Source organism: Camelus bactrianus, chromosome 1 (genome assembly GCF_048773025.1).
Source record: "Camelus bactrianus isolate YW-2024 breed Bactrian camel chromosome 1, ASM4877302v1, whole genome shotgun sequence".
NCBI lineage: Eukaryota > Metazoa > Chordata > Mammalia > Artiodactyla > Camelidae > Camelus > Camelus bactrianus.
The window spans coordinates 90,848,418-90,864,381 of record NC_133539.1 but is presented as its reverse complement, the minus strand read 5'-3'; the positions used below and the strand labels follow the sequence as shown (position 1 = coordinate 90,864,381).

Genomic DNA, 15,964 nt, shown 5'->3' with positions numbered 1-15,964 from the left:
TAGTCCCTATATTTGCTTCTAGACAAATAATGAATCTTTCTCGTTGTGTTTCCTAGAAGACAGTGTGAGGCAGGCAAGCAGGGAATATATCAACTGTCTCTCTTACTGTCATCTCTTTTCTTTTAATTTATACCTCTATGACCTGCTTCCTGTTTGCAAAGAGATAGGGTTTGAGAAATAGTCAAGTTTTGTTTTATTCTATTATTTAATTCCTTCTTTTTGTTTTTTTGATGAAATGATCTAGCTTGAAAGAGCCTACTGTGTATTTGAAAGCTATTGTTTTCACAGACTATGAAAAATGCTTTTTCAATCATGTGTCCTGCTACTTTTTGCCTTTTGCAGAATGTAGTGGGTTTGGTTTGAGGCTCTGGAGGCAGACTGCCTCTTTTAGTTTTGGCTCTATCATTTACTAGCTAAGTGACTTTGGGTAATTACTAAACTTTCCCCACTGGTAAAAAAAATGGGATATTAATACTGAGAATTAAATAAGTTAATATATGTAGAACACTTAGAGTAATTGCCAATACATGATAACTCAGTAAATATTGGCTTTTGTTTATAACTATGTTATCAGTGTTATGTAAGTTGATTGAACCAGAACTCACTGTAGAAAGAGAACAAAAACTATTGGTTTTTTTATCTCAGAACAATTTTACATCTTTGCTTCTTCAACAAGATGAAGAGCCCGATAAAAGTAATATTTTGAGTTATATTAAAACAAATTATTATAATTAGTTCACTGAAGGCTTCATTAATATAATATTTGACTTCAAAATACATAATTTGCATAGATTTGCACTGATTAACTATTCCTAAGTTGCTTTTGCCTTATTAGATTTTTAATTACCCTTTGATTTTAAAGTTTTATGGGATTTCAGATGTGATATACCTAAACGTTTCCTTTGTTGTTTCACAAACTTTTCTGAGTGTTCAGAACATATGGCCGTATCTTTTATCCCAAAGATTATTTAGTCATTTCATACTTTGAATTACCATCCTATTGATATTTTATATAGAATGATTTCCTTTATTTACTTTCTAGTTTCCTTTTTTCTCTTTTTCTTTTATCTTTCTTTTTGTGTACCTCTCAACTATTTTGATAGTTTCCATTTGTGTCAGTTTTTTTAATTTTTACTTTTTTATGGAAGTATACTTGATTTACAATATTGTGTTAGTTTCAGGTAATACAGCAAAATGATTCAGTTGTATGTGTACTTTTCAGATTATTTTCCATTGTAGGTTATTACAAGGTATTGAATATAGTTTGCTGTGCTATGCAATAAATCCTTGTTGCTTACGTGTTTTATGTATAGTAGTTTATATCAGTTAATCCCATACTCCTAACTTTTCTCTCCCCACCCTCTCTTTCCCCTTTGATAACCGTAGGTTTGTTTTCTATGTCCATGAGTCTGTTTCTGTTCTGTATATAGATTCATTTGTATTATTTTTCACATTCCACATATAAATGATGCCATATAATATTTATCTTTCTCTGTCTGACTTATTGCACTTAGTGTGATAATCTCTAGGTCCAGCCATGTTGCTGCAAATGACATTTTATCCTTTTTATGAGTGAGTAGTATTCCATTGTGTGTGTGTGTGTGTGTGTGTGTGTGTGTGTGTGATCTTCTGAAGACATCCATCTGTTGATGAACACTTGGGATGTTTTCATGTCTTGGCTATTGAAAGTAGTGTTACTATGAACATTGGGGTGCATATCTTTTTGAGTTAGATTTTTGACTTTTCTGGATATATGCCCAGGAGTGGGATTGTTGGATCATACAATAGCTCTATTTTTAGGTTTTTAAGGAACTTCCATGTTGTTTTCAATAGGGGCTGCACCAAATTACATTGCCACCAACAATGTAGGAGGGTTTCCTTTTCTCCACATCCTCTCTAGCACTTACTATTTGTAGACTTTTTGATGACAGCCATTCTGACTGGCATGAGGTGATACCGCACTGTGGTTTTGATTTGCATTTCTCTTTGATTAGCAGTATTGGGGATCTTTTCATGTACTTTTTGGCCAACTGTTTGTCTTCTTTGGAGAGATGTCTGTTTAGGTCTTCTGCCCATTTTTTTTTGATAGGGTTGTTTAGTTTTTTTTATTTTGGGTTGTATGTTTGTATGTTTTGGGTATTAACGCCTTGTTGGTAGCATTGTTACTGAATATTTTCTCCCGTTCCATAGGTTGTCTTCATTTTGTTGGTGGTTTCCTTTGCTGTGCAAAAGCTTGTAAGTTTGATTAGGTCCCATTTGTTTATTTTTGCTTAATATATGGCCCCCAAGTTCTTTGGCACTTCTCCCTTTGAGGAGTTGAGTCTGTGTCCTCCCCCTTTAAATCTGGGCTTTGTGACTCCTTGACCATTAGAATACAGCTAAGAGATACTCTACCAGTTTCTAGGTGTGGGCTTTCAGAAACCGGCAGCTTCCACTTCCTGTCTCATGGGATATTTGCTTATGGAGACCAGCCTCCATGCTGTAAGGAAGCCAAACAGACTTCTGGAGGGGCCACATATAAGTGTTCTGACTGAAAAGTCCAACTGAATTCCTAATCCATAGCCAGCAATAACCACAGGCATGAGTGAGCAAGCCTTCAGAGAAATTCAGCCCACCAGCCATCAAGTCCATCCCAGCCTTTGTGTTGCCCCATTTGATGCTACATGGTGTGGAGCTACTCTGCCTGAACCCTGCCAAAGGGCAAATTTGTAAGCAAAGTTAATGACTGTGATTGTTTGAAGCATTTGACCGTGGAAGTCATCTGGTATTTTCTGCACAGGAATAAACTCTTTAGAATATTCATGAAAAAAATGTAAGCTCTATAATAGGTATAAGTAAAACAAAAAGAATAATTTCATTCTTCTTTCCATCTCTTTGAATATGTATATATATGTTATTTCTTATACTTTCACTGACTATAATAACTGCCACTTTTCTTAGCATCTTCATCATTATTATTGTCTTATTTCGTGTAGAACAGAGATGGCAAATATGGATCCTCACTCATTTAGGCTGCATGTATAACATAGTGCTGGTTGATCAGTGTACTTTTTCATGCTGAGTCCAGATATAACTTCAGAATTCTCAATACAGTACTTCATACTGTTAGTACTAGTGCCATTGAAATGGTCATATGAGATGAGACTTACAGTTTATAAAATATTTTGTAAATCCTTCTAAATTTTACATATAATATCATCATCATGGATAATTCTCTCCCTTCCCAACTTGGCCCCCCAAACTCACAAAGCTACCTTGATGCCACAGTCTCTCTGCTTATTTGAAGGCATTTCTTTTATTTTTGAGAGGTCTCTGCTTCACTTACAAATTTTTTTCCTTTTCCATTTTTTAGCCTCTCGTGTAGCCTTTTTTCCTGTATTCAGTCAAAATTTACCTACCTCTGTGGAAAAATATTACTCTGAGATTTCCCTAAGGGGACAGTATGGTAAGTGGGAAAAACTATTACAATTTTCTATGAAACAGTTTCACTTTGGGAAAAAAATATGAGCAGTAAGTACATGACTGATGAGGTTATTTGCAAAATTTTCTAGTACGTCTGAGAGAATGATTATGTAAGGGAACTTAAATTGGTTGAGGCCATGCTGTGTCCCTGGTGCTGGACAGCTTATATACTTTGACTCATTTGATCATCAGAATACACCTACAGGGAGAATATTACTATCTAAATTTTTCCATTTATATAGATTTATTAATCATTTGTTCTTATTCATCTATTAATTTATTCTTCTATAAATTATTTGAAAGATTCTGTAACAAAGTAATAAAATGGTGATGTGTTAATTTTTAAAAATCACAAAAAGGAAAGATATACATTAATCAGTCAAGAGCAGGAGAAAAATAGAGCAAAATTCACCCATCAAAAGATTGCCTTATAGAGTTGCTGTCGCTTGTTCTAGGTTTTCTGACAACTAAAGCCAAAAGCAGATTATCAAAGAAAACTAAGTTTCACTGCAGAGCTTTCCCTAAAAGGGAATTCTCACATGGGGCTTCATGTCAAGGATTTTTTTTTGTTGTTGTTAAATGAAATATTATAAACATTCAAGTGCTATTTTATGTGATTATTATTGTCTTAGTATCATCATTATTACTGTGTGATACCGTACATAATGTCCTCAATATCATAATTACAAGAAATGAAATAGAATGTTTCACGTACCTCTCAGTCTTAATGTCTATCGATAAAAGCCACCAAAAAGCACCATAGTGAAATTTAGCTTGTTAGGAAAATATGATCCAAGAATATAGTATTCTGATGGATCTGTGTGAGTCTAATTAAAACACAGTATATATGGAGAAACAAAGAGAATGCCTGTTTTATAATAATTCTTCCTATGTGAGCTTTCTTTTAACCAGGCTCTTAAACTAGCTGAGTAGAAGTTCTTTCGATCTTCTCTGCTCTTAGAAAGGTCTGAAGTGTAAATACTCTATGTGGTTGATTCAGGGGGTGGATTCTTCAACTTTAGAGATAAAACAAACAAGTGATAGGTTGACATTCTTTTATGGAAATCCAGGAACCTAAAGAGTACTCCTACCTAGATAGCCTCTTACCTCCACAGGAAGATAGACCAAGAAGGGGATACTTTCAGGAAAGCCCAGAGTTTCTCTCTAGTATCGATGCTGTATCCACCTCAGGATGAGAACATATGAACAAAACAGTTCCCAATTTTTTACAGCCTTGAGCAGAGCAGAAATTTCCATATCATTTCATACTTCATCTTACTAATTTCCCAGTCCTAAAAAATTCTCAGTAGTGTTGCCATCAAACATCAAACTTGAGAAAGCTTCCCAGAAAAAGTGACTAAGATTAATTTGTTCGTTTGATTAAAAATTTGAGATTAAGTAAAGTACCAAGTGATACTTTTCTGCCATCAAAACTGTTCAAAGCCTCTGTTCTCACCAACCAGTTTATTGGAATTAATTCCAAGCAAGTTATCTCACTTAGATAGACTCAAAATATAGTTTACTCTATCTTTAAAACACCCAATTCAAGTTTTAAAGCAAGTGAGCTTTATAAGGCAACATTACTAAGTGCTAGTAAGAAAGGGGTTTAGGATTTTTGACAGTCAGGACTGTTTTTCCAGCACTAAAGAGCTGAAAGCAAAGTAAGCATTGTAGATATCAACTAGAGTCTATGCCATGATTTTTTAATGGCAACTAAAAGTAAGGTTTACCTTGAAAATATTTAACATGAAACTTTTAAATTTTGCTAATTACCTGGTTCGGAAAAGTCCACTATTAAGTACCCAATTGAATTTGCCACATTTTAATGAGTATCATTACAAATATATTTGAATTGTGTCAATTACATTTCTATCAAATTTTAGCAAGTGTTGAAATTAATTATAATTAATATAGTCATAGGAGGAGTAAGTGAAACATTTAATATGTAAACTTTTATAAAGATTTATCATGAAGTTATTGTGAGATGCAAGGACCCTACTGATTAGTACTTATTGCTATGACTTTGTGTATCTCCTTATCAATTTTTTTTCATCAGATGGAAGAATTGATATTCTGGCTCTCAGATGTGGTCTTAGGATCACAACACAATGCACAAGTGGACAATGGCCAGTTATGGAAATCATTTAAGCAAATAATTCTTTACTATCTTTAGTGACAGTTTATTTGTAACTAACTAAAAACTTGAGTTCTGTTTTTGTTAATGATTTTTATTCTTCTAAGAGAGGTGAAGAGAGTGTGCCCTGAGGTATAGTACTGATCCACTTTGAGTAATCTCAAAGTTAAGTAAGTAGGTCACTTAACCCCGTGACCAGAAAGTCAACAGAAGTTATTTTCCAACTTGAAAATCGTGTGATTTGTGCTATTTATTTCCTAAAAGATTTGAAACAATGACACTTACAGTTTGGATTTGTGCCTGCTTCATATTTAGGCTGAGCAGGTAATGATGCCCATCTCTTTGTGCTGCCTTTATAGATTTGAAGATATAACACTTTGTTGTAGCATACAGCTCCCCACAAAATAGACTTATGTCTTCTAAAACCCAAAGATAAAATAGAATCATATAATAGACGCTTTAAATCTGGCACAGAAGAGACTAATGCAGCACACTAAAAGTTTAGCCCTTTATATTAGCAACGAGTTTTACTGTAACTTTTAACAATCCTTTGAAATAGGTCAAGGTTGTTCTCTAATGCAGATACACACACGCACTTTTATTCTTTCTCATTTTCTCCTGTACCTTCCTCTGCCCCTCCATCTCTCCCTCCTTTCCTTCTCATAGGCAAGACCCAAAAAGCCTCATCTTACAAAAGGAAAGTGTTTTGGCATGTGTGCTCCGCATGCAGCACAATCAGTTACATGTTACGTCAACAAATGTCATTATCTCATGTATGCCAGGCATTGTGCTAGGCACTGGGGGGTAAGGTAAGCAAAATTAACCTGAACTCTGTCCTCCATTTAGGTTAAGTGGTGACACACCCTTTATGAATATGGAAACAAATTTGGCTGAGAATACTGAAGATCATGAAAAGATTTAAAATGATTTGTCTGAGACTCAGTAAATTCACCAAGCAGATCAGAATCTGTCAGGATCCTACAACTCTCTGGTAATCTAAGGAACTATGAACATTTGTGATTAGCAATGTGGAAAGATTACTGTTCTGAGAGTAATAACGTCTTGGTTCTTGGACTGGCTCTGCCACTAATTAGCTGTGTCACTTTGAACTAGTCACTTAACATGTCTGGGCCTCAATTTTTCTTATCTGTAAAAATGAGAGAAATGAGCTAAGTGTTCTCTAAGACCCTTTTCAAATCTTAAGAGTTTATGATTATCCAAATGTACAAAGCCAATCTAAATGAAATTCCTAGTTTTCTTAAAGATATAACATTTTATACACACACACACACACACACACACACACACACACACACACACACATACACATATAAAGTAATAGCTTTTCTGTATACTTGTCATTATGGATAAACTATAATAAAAAATCTAATTCATGTAGCAATAAAAGTATAAAATAACTAAGTAGATTTCACTGGTAATTAAAAATATTTTACTGAGCATTTACTTTGTGCAAACAACACTATTAAATGCTAGGAGACAGTCAAGGAGCCTGCCTTCATGGACTTAAGTTCTGGTGGGGAAAGCAAACAGAAGATAGTTATTTGTACAATTAATAAGTTGATAATAATTTTTATAAATGCAGTGAAAGAAAAAACTAGACTTATTAGCATCTCACAGCCAGGGCTAAAAAATTCATTTATCTTTCTTTCCTTCATTCAACAACAATTTAAGTGCAGTTTGCCTTGGACTGAGGATGGTTTTCTCAGGATATGAGGTTTTCAGTGTTAAAACTAGGAAAGTCCCAGGCAAACTAGGACATTGATCACACTAAGGCCATGGTACATTTTAAAAAGAAAGAAGACAAGTGTGGATGGACTCATAAGGAATAAGTTGATTGAGAATAGCTTGAAAGAAGCTGATAAGGTAGGCAAATGATAGATGATTTATGGCCTTATAAACCAGGTTAATGTTTAGGGTTTTGCTTTTTTCCCCTTAGTGGAAAGCCACTGTAGGGCATGGCATGATTACAATTCATTCTTAGAAAATCCCCCTGCCTGTAGTAAGAATGGCAGATTTGGTGGTGATGGTATAGGCTGTGGTGGTAGTGATGATAAGGTTATCACAAAACTAGTTTTAGAAAGATTAGTAAAGTTATTGCTGTCATTAAAGTAAAAGATGATGAAGGGCTTAGGGTAATGGCAATAAAGATGGGGAAAAGTAGACAGATTTAAATATATGATATATTAGAGGTAGAATTGATAAAATCTAGAATTAATGATTGTGAGAAGGTCGGGTAATGATAGAGTAATTGGCACCTAGAGAATTTGAGATAATAGAATATTCCTAAAGAAGTGTTGAGGGGATGAAGTGACCTCAGGCTATTGAAAAGACTGCACAAGACATATGGGAACATTGCCTTAAAAATGTAGCAGAAAGTTGACTCTTGAAATATAGTATCACAAAAGAATAAGAAAATGTTAAACTGCATTTACTATGTGCTATCACTAAAATACATGGAAAACATATGCTATCTGAAATAAGAGGAAAAGAAGAAAAAAAAAGGAAAAGGAAAATGGAGACAGACCAGCATGATGATAACCACATGTCATTTAGAGCTTGAAAGTTTGCCTTCAGATCCAGGCTTCACCATACTACTTATCAACACTAGGATTTTAGTTTGCTGTTTAGTTTTGTAGAATCATAAGGTTCTTCATAAATAATAAAGAAAAACTAAAATGATGCCAAAATTTACAAAAAGAGTATAAAACTGCAAAAAGAAAAATACAGATTAATGTCTATAATACAGGTTTAAAAGCCCTAATAAAAACTACAAAGAATAAATCAACGCATGACAGCTACAAATTTTTAGCAATTTGAAAAAAAGTAAAGTCATATCCTAACTCCACACCATAGAAAGTAAATAAATAAGGGTGAGGCCCTAATCCAAAAGGACTCGGTGTCCTTATAAGAAGAGAGACACCAGGGATGTGTGTGCACAGAGGATAGGCCATGTGAGGACATCGCAAGAAGGTGGCCTTCTTCAAGCCAAGGGGAGAAACCTCAGGAGAAACTAACAGTGCTGGCACCTTAAATTCCAGCCTCCAGAACTGTTGAGAAAATAAATGCCTGTTGTTTAAGCACCCCGGCCCCCATAGAATAAACTATAAAATAAATTAAAATGATTCAAGAGAGAAAACAAGGTATATAAACCATAACATAATAACAGAATAGGATGAAAAATGTATAGGCAAATTATTGGTTCTAGATTTGAAAACAACTTGCTCAGCTGACCATCAGGAACCATACATGGCAGAGTGTGTAAGTCATTTCTCAAAATTTTCTTAAACAGAAGAATTCAAAAGGTAAGTTATTAAAAGAAAAAAATTGTGTTTTTGCTGTGTGGTTCATACATTGTTAAACATTTTTCCCCAGCTACCCATCCCCAATCTTAGAATAGAGGAAGCATTTCTTTATTTTTTTTGGAGGAAGCATTTCTGATGGGGTGTATGTTTGTGTGTGTGTGTGTGTGTGTGTGTGTGTGTGTGTGTGTGTGTGTGTGTTTGGTTTTCATCAGAATTTTTTTAATGTATATAAACTAAACCAGGAGATGTTTTCATTTTTTAATATAGAATTTTAAAGCTCCATTCAAAAATCATATTGTAGAGCAGATTGTCAAAAGTAGTTGAGACAACTTTGACTTTGAAGGAGAAAGAGGAAGAGGAAGGGTGAGGATTTATCCTACCAAATAAGATTCTGTATAAAAGTTAAAATAGTGTCATCAGTGGAAAGGAATAGAGAGCCCAGAATCATCTCCACACCCATATGAGAACTTGCTATTACATATAAATGAGGGAAGGATTTTTTAATATATATATAATAGTATTGAAAGAATTTATTATTCATATGGAAATTTCAGAAAGCTTAAATGTAAAAAATGAAATTTTAAAACTTACAGAAGAAAATGGAGATTAGATTTGCAATCTACGTATAGGGAAGGATTGTTAAATAAAATATGGTATTTAAATATATAAATTTTAAAATACAGTAAAATTAGACGTCTCTGGTAAAGGCACAATATAGTGAAAAGATTTGAGCTACACTGGGATAACATATGCAATGTGTGGAACTGACAAATGGTTAACATATACAATATATAGAGTAGCCTTTCAAATCCTATAAATCAGTAAGAAAAAGAAAAACAATCTTACAGTAATACAGGCTGAGGATAGAAGTTCTAAGGAGAGTAAACCCTAGTGGCCAATTTTTGAAGAGACAGTCTCTCTACAAATCAGAGAAATGCATCTATTAAAAAAAAGAGAATGTCATTTCAGACCAATAGTTTGTCAAAAATTAAGAAATCTGACAATACTAGATGACAGCAAGAATATAGGGAAATAGACTTGGTGAAATACTAACATCTGTTAATTTGAATGGTATTATAGTATTCTCTGTATTTTAATCAGTTTGAAATATTTCATTACTTACTAATTTTCTAACTAAAATGTCCAGTGAATTTAGTGATAGTCAATGAAGAGCAATTTGGTTGACTGATAAAGTTAGAAGCCATATTGGAATGGACGAGAGAATGAATGGGTGTTGAAGGAGTGAGACAGAGTTAGACAACTTCCTCAAATATTTGTGTCTAAAGAGAAGAGTTGAAGAGGAAAGGGGACTAAAATGAAAGGTCACAAGCTAGATGAATAGCTATTAAACTTTACTGAAACACAAAAATGATTTAAATAAATGAAAACAATACTGTACTTTTAGATGGGAAAATTCAATATTGTGGAGATTTCCATTTTCTCCAAAGTAATGCATTACTTTAGCACAGTTATTCAAAATCCCAACAGGATTGTGTGTTTATTTGTAGTTTTGGTTTTGGGGGAGTTGTGGGGATTTAGCAAAAATTATACTAAGATTTATCTAGAAGAAGAATTTCATGAATATAGCCAAAAAATGTAAAGTCATAATAATGAGATTGATTTGACTTGACCAAATATTAAAGTATATGGATTACTTGTGTAGGAATCACCAGTCAGATCAGTGAAATATAATCAAGAGTTCAGAAAGAGATCAAATTACATATGGAAATTTGTAATATATAATTAATGATTTTTTGTATTTCTTCCATTTTCCTCATCCGTATGTTTTTTTCACATAGATGGATTTGTATTCTGCTTTTTTATAACTACTTTTCTATGAGAACAATTTTCCCAACATAATTTTAATTAGCATAATTTTATTGACTGTATAAATATTTGTCCAGAAAGTACATTAGCCACTTGCCTAGATGAATATTTATTCATATTATTGCTTTTTGCTATTAAAATAATGCTTGATGAATATCTTCGTGTTTTTTTTATTTTTTATAAGCTTATTTTTATTTATTTACTTTTTTTTTGGTAAGGGGGGGGCAATTAGGTTTGTTTGTTTGTTTAATGGAAGTACTGGGGATTGAGCCCAGGACCTACTGCATGCCAGGCATGCACTCTACCACTGAGCTGTACCCTCCCCCATGCTTTTTTTTCATTTTAAACTTCTTTGATTTACATTTTTAGAACTGAAATTATTGTATCAAAGAGTGTGAATTATTTTTGGTTCTCAAAATATACTGCTGTATTTCCCTCTATGAAACCACAGCTAGGGAAGCATTTTAATATCACCTTCCGTTTCAAACATTACATTTCAAGTCTTTTTTTCCTCCTCACCAGGATGTTAATATTGTTTATTCTGCTTTCCTCTAGGAAAAAAGTTAAGCTTCCACTCTGTGTTGCATGTATGTAAGTCTAATAAACCTTTAGCCAGGTTGTTTTAGCCATCTTTAGCCTATTGATTTCTTTGAAATACCGCCTCATTACATAAATTTTAAGTGATAATGCATACTTGTTTGATCAATACAAGAAACAAATGAAATGAGTAGAAAATAAAATAATTTCATCCTAATCATTAATCTGTAAAGCTACTCTTAGGAAACAGAGTACTAGTGAAGAGCAGAGGCTTTTCTGGGGTCCAGCAACCTGGTCTTGAATCCTGGCTGTATCATCTAGAAACTGTGTGACCCCAAGTAATGTGTTATACCTCTCTGCACCTCAGTTTCTTTAACTATGAATATAAAAACCACATCGGGTTCTTGTGAGCATTGAATGAATTAATACTACATGTAAAACATTTAGAAAGCTGCCTGACACCTATTAAGGGTTCCATAGATGTTGAATTGGCATCTAACATTTACTCTAATGTTTTTCTTATCTGCTTTCCTGTGTGGCAAAGGCTAGAAAGCAAAAACCTGCATGGTCTAGAATACTTTGCATCTGAAATTCTGGATATGAATTAGGTTCCACCAGTTAAATGTGTTCATATGGAGTTTTGAAAGTGGAAGTGGTGTGGAGGCAATCTTCCTGCAACTTCAGCTGTTGCTACTGGCAAGCACAGCTGTGGAGAACTGGTGTACTTTTTCAGCTGTGTTCCAATGCCTCATCACTAGCTTTGTGCTGGTTGAGAGGCCTGTGCAGTGGTGGCTTCTTGATTTGCAGCTGGAGTAGGGTATTCTTGAGCTTTTCAGCTCAAGTGCAACCTCCTGATTTTTCACCATCTTGCCTGTGGTAGAGGGAGTCCCTGGCCAGGCTAATCCTAGAGTGTTGATTTGGGCATCATCTTTGGAGGCCTAGCCCAGAGCCCATGCTTTCAGCCCTTCCAACAGTTGTATAAAATATTCCGTTTCCTATGTAAAATTCGTTTTGCTTCGAGTCTAGAAAAGTGTGTTTTTTTCAACTGTGAAGATCTTGATGGTAATAGCAGTCACAGTAGTAGCAGTAGCAATGTAGTAGTAGTAATTATTGTTATTGAAACTTTTGCATTATGAATTGTTTCAAAGTGGAGAAACTTTAAAAACAGGGATGCCAGTCATTTGTAATGGATTATGGCACTTTTTCCCCTGAACCGATATAAGCAACAAAGTCCTTCTCAACTTAGAACCCATGTCAGCCACTACCATTAAGTAGAAGACAAAGTTGTCCAGTGTTGCTTTATGTTTGTATTTTTCCTTAGAATTTAACTTCTCTCCAGCTTCATATTACATAATAAACTAAATACACAATATTGGTCAGGATGTGTACTAACGTTAGAGAAAGGAAAGGCACAGGATGGCAAGGTACTGATGTTCAGACCAGTGTGAAGTCATTGGGACCATCCAGGAAAAAGGAAATTCTACTTCAGTATAACAAGTATTTCTTCACCTTCTGTTGTTTACCAGTTGTTAGGCACTGGGAAGATACAGATATGAATAAGATACATTCCACATTTTCAGATTACTCCCAGAGGGAAGACAGACCTATACATAAATACAAAGTTATGTTCTGTACTAGACTGTGAGCAGCTTGAGATCAGTGTCTGGTTCCATTGTAACCTTATCACCAACTACAATGCCTGGTATATATTCTGTGCTCAGTAGACATTTTAAAAATAAGTTCAGATCCAGTGTGGACAGAATAGAAATAGTTAACCTAAGAAGGTTAGAAAAGCCTTCGGTTGATAGTAATATCACAAAATGATTTCATAATCAAATACATTTGAGAATCATCACATTGTATCTCCCTCATAGAGAGACACAACACATGTTAGCATATAATAGATTCTGATGAGTTCTGCAGTAAAGAAATAGTTTAATTTTTCCCAACCAAATATTTTCTGGATATATTTAACTACAGAACACTTTTAGCACCTCATTGTGTGGAATACAATTTCAGAAGTGCTGCTTCTAAGGCTAATCTCTAATAAAAATTGTTTTATGATGCTAGAACATTGTGACTTTGATAATAGCATTTAAAATCTTGGTGTCATCAGCTTGGTACTATGAGTAAATGTTTAAATAAATTACAGGTAAATCTGCACAAAAAAAGTATGTCTAGCAGAGCACTTCTTTAGTTTCTATGTTAGCAACTAATATAATTTCTCTATTCCAGATTATAAAATGTGGGACGCTGTAAAGAACAAAGCATTTTAAACAACCCAGGTTTTCTTTTTATTAAAACAATTTAATTATTTATAGCTTTTAAAATGAAAATAAGTTGTTTAAAAAGTTTTCTTTTTACTTAGTTGTTTGGCTTGTTTCTTTTACTACACCAAATTTCTCTATGAATATTCTACTTCTTATAACTAAGAGGTGTAATACAGCTGTTATAACTAAGACACTCACAGTATTAAAAAAAAAATAGTGGCTATTAAAATTTCAAATAGAATATTTTCATCTAAATTGCCCTATGTTAAATCCTTTTGAATCATTTTATTTTGTAGTATGTTGCTAAACAAGATGTTCACATTAAATATAATTTTAAGTTTTATCATGAATTTAAAATCCACCTTTGGAGAAAAAAAATCCAGTCAACTCTATGTAGGTAAAATAGGCTTAAAAATCACTTAATACTGAGAATTTTTATGTTATTTATTAATTTTCCCTTATATATTCATGTGTTATTAGCTTTAGTAAGTTGTTTTGCTTCTGAAACATATCTTAAATGACTAAAAATAACATCACAAAACATGTTTGTTATATTCTTAATTGTTTTGACCATAGAATTAATTTTAAAGTCAAAAGGGGCATTGCTTTTTCATCATTTTCAGTTCAGAATATTCAGCATGTCACAGATGTTCATGAATAATGTCCATTTAAAACTGTTGGCAAAGAGTGCTGGTGAGTTGGCTAGATGAATTAAATGTTGGGGGGATCTGACAGGCAGCACGCTGCTTTGTGATCATTCCAAAGTTCTAATAATCTCCCTCACCTTCTCTGCCTGCCACTAATGAAAGAGAATAGGTGATTGCACCTCCGGCTATGTTCTGCGCCTAATGACTCCTCCAAAGGCAGATTTATGAAGAAAAAATTAACTTTGAATGAGGATTGAATTGGCCCTGACAGTCTGATAGACTGTGACACAGATTCTGTGGCAAAACAGACGTAGTCCTAATTGATTATCAATATTTTAAGCAAAGTGATGAAAATAAGCATTAAGTGATGAGAAAGGCAGTCTTAATACAGTAGGCAGTAACCAGGATATAAGAGAGTCTTTGGGGAGGTTTGCTCTGATTGCTGTTACTGAATTTTATCTGTCAATTTTTACCTTTGCTTCCCAGCAGCCATTGTCCCTCCTTGGTGCACTTTTTTTTCCTTAAAGATCTATGACTAGAATGTTAATCTTTCTCATAACACTGACAACGCTATCTGCAATCTCTTCCTCTAGAGAAGTTTGTTTAATATTTAACTCATTTTGAATTGAGATTAGCTTTCATAGTTTTATAGAACTGAGGCTTTTTGTGACAATTTTAGATGAACATAATTTTTCACATACTGTTTCTAGATTTGTTATTATCCGTTAAATATATAGTACCCCAAGATATTGCATATCACATTTTATAATATCAAGTGTTATATCCTTTACATCAATTGTAGCACTGACATCAGCCTTAATCTTAGGAATAAAAATAAAAACATTTTCCTAGAAATAACACACACGCACACACGCACAAAGTGAGAGAGTCTGTGTGTATACACTGTGGTTACTTACAAAATGTATTTTCAAACTAACAACAGAAAGATCCCACCTGGATAATTATATGTCCATATAGTGCTTTACAAATTAACTTAATAAGCTTTAAAATTATAATATACCTTTATTCTTATAGGTTATATTTAGTCCTTTAGAAGCATAGGGAAAAGATTACACATAAAAAATCTGTAGTGGTTTAATGCAGTATTAAAATTGATGAGCCAAGAAATAGCATATGACATACATAATGATATGTTTGTTTACTATTAAATAGGTTTTAGATAAATTAGCTTATTTAACACAGAAACTATACATATTTTTCCCTGTTGTTAAAATACCCTCTTAATTATTAGTCATCAGTTTTCATATTGTTTTGTGAAATCAATTTCAGCTGGAAATTGTGTAATTATTGAAAAGTTTATAGAAGAGTCTCTAAGTTAACTGTGGGGAAAGTCAAATGAGACATTTTAATGTTTTCCGAAGGTATCTGAAGTAACTTACTGTAGATAAAATGAAGATAAAACAGAGATGCTACAGTGCAGTGCTTCTCAGCCTTTCTCATGCCATAACGTGTTCAAAAGGATTATATTTGGTTGACACATTAGATTGAACATTGTTGTCCAGAGGCTACTGACTCTGGAACTCCAGCTACCTCAGACCCAGTCTGGTTGCCCTGAGGGCTGAGAGGAGCAATATTTTGGCACACCTATAACTTATTTGTGGCCTAATGATTGAGAAACTCTGAATGTATCACAGTCACAACACTACAATTATAAAATCTAGATTGAATAGTAATAGTTTGAATTTTAAATCTATCTAAATATTTAAAAGATATTCTAAAAGTTACCCTATCCTGAAAGAGAAC

General features: G+C 33.7%; 1 protein-coding gene and 1 long non-coding RNA gene across 2 annotated transcripts in view; both read left to right on the top strand.

The window, feature by feature from the left end:
- RSRC1 (arginine and serine rich coiled-coil 1) overlaps positions 1-15,964 on the top strand; it is a 352,876-nt gene that overhangs the window by 242,954 nt on the left and 93,958 nt on the right. The window lies entirely within an intron of this gene.
- Positions 3,353-10,902, top strand: LOC141578477 (uncharacterized). Its single transcript, XR_012508866.1, has 2 exons — positions 3,353-3,445; positions 6,443-10,902. It is a non-coding gene; the product is annotated as an uncharacterized LOC141578477 (long non-coding RNA).